The sequence below is a fragment of the Pinus tabuliformis genome, chromosome 1_2 (assembly GCF_031772625.1).
Source record: "Pinus tabuliformis cultivar Carrire ecotype Pingquan chromosome 1_2, CPIR1, whole genome shotgun sequence".
Taxonomy (NCBI): domain Eukaryota; kingdom Viridiplantae; phylum Streptophyta; class Pinopsida; order Pinales; family Pinaceae; genus Pinus; species Pinus tabuliformis.
The window spans coordinates 186,970,617-186,971,818 of NC_142298.1; the positions used below are offsets into that span (position 1 = coordinate 186,970,617).

A 1,202-nucleotide genomic window follows, 5' to 3' on the forward strand; every position below is an offset into this window, starting at 1 on the left:
TCCAACTCTGGAGTTATCAGGTACACAGTTTACAAAGACCACTATAAAACACCCTAGACTTGCTTAAATTAAAATGTGTGATATATTATAATCATGAATCTATTCCACAACACACTCAAACTCACACAAACTAGATTGTCTACCATCCTCTAATTTCTGATGCAGCTCCTCTAATGCCATCTTCAGTGTCATATCTTCATCATATCTTGCAAATTTGTGTATTGTTGGAATGACCAGTTCCACAACACACTTAGAATTATGACAATAGTTGGTCAGACCAATGTCACTTCAATAATAACCAAAAATACCATGACATGACATACTTATTATGAAAAAATAGTAGCATTAGCCCCAAAATCAACACGGTATACACCAGGCATCGTTGACAATGCTCTTGCAAGTATTACAACGTATTTAATTTACCCGCCTGTATCAGAATCTCTACCCAATTCCATGTTTTCTCCTCTTACTTAACCATGCAAGCTTATGAGCATAATGTACACGCACTTTCCCTTATTGTCATCAGACCAGACTTGCAAGTCGGAGAAGTTTCGCAAAAAAAAAAAACGCGCTTGGGGTTTCCCTGGGAGTGGCAACATCAGCCTTTTCACCCTCATACAAAAAACCTCCGAGATGTCCTCTGTCACATCTCTCTGCCTTTGCTCGCGCTCGATACGCCTCTTGGCCAGCCTTTGCACATCGTCCCACTCGATCTGTTTCTGTCGACGTGCCAGGTGCCATATCCTCCAGCACATATTTTCGAGTCTGTTGTTACATTCCAGGGAGTTCCACATCGCCACCACCTTTATCCATGTGCGATGGAGATCGGATTCATCGAAACCAGCAACGACTTCCTCCACAAAGTACTTTGTCGGATTAAAACCTCCGCCATCAGCAACTGTAAGCGGAGGTCGAGTCTCGAATTCTGTAAATCTGGCTCCAACATCCAGTATTGCCTCGATATATCCCTTTATCCAATCATTCCCAGCCATTTTTCTTAAAATTAAACCACTCTGCACACGATACAGGTAGTAAAATCCCCTCTCATCACAACTCGAGTTAAAGGAAGACCCTGACGTTGAATCGAACACACAATCTGGATCCACAACATTACTATTTTTCTCACACAGTCAACTCTTTACACACTACTCCATGCTACTCACCTCGACAGGATAGTATCCCAGCAGCCACACCAGGGCCAT

At 42.4% G+C, this 1,202-nt stretch overlaps 1 pseudogene; it reads right to left on the reverse strand.

Annotated features, from left to right (window-relative positions):
• Positions 1 to 470: 470 nt before the first annotated feature.
• LOC149205121 (putative sucrose-phosphate synthase 2 pseudogene) lies at positions 471 to 992 on the reverse strand (annotated as a pseudogene).
• Between the last annotated feature and the right edge of the window lie 210 nt (positions 993 to 1,202).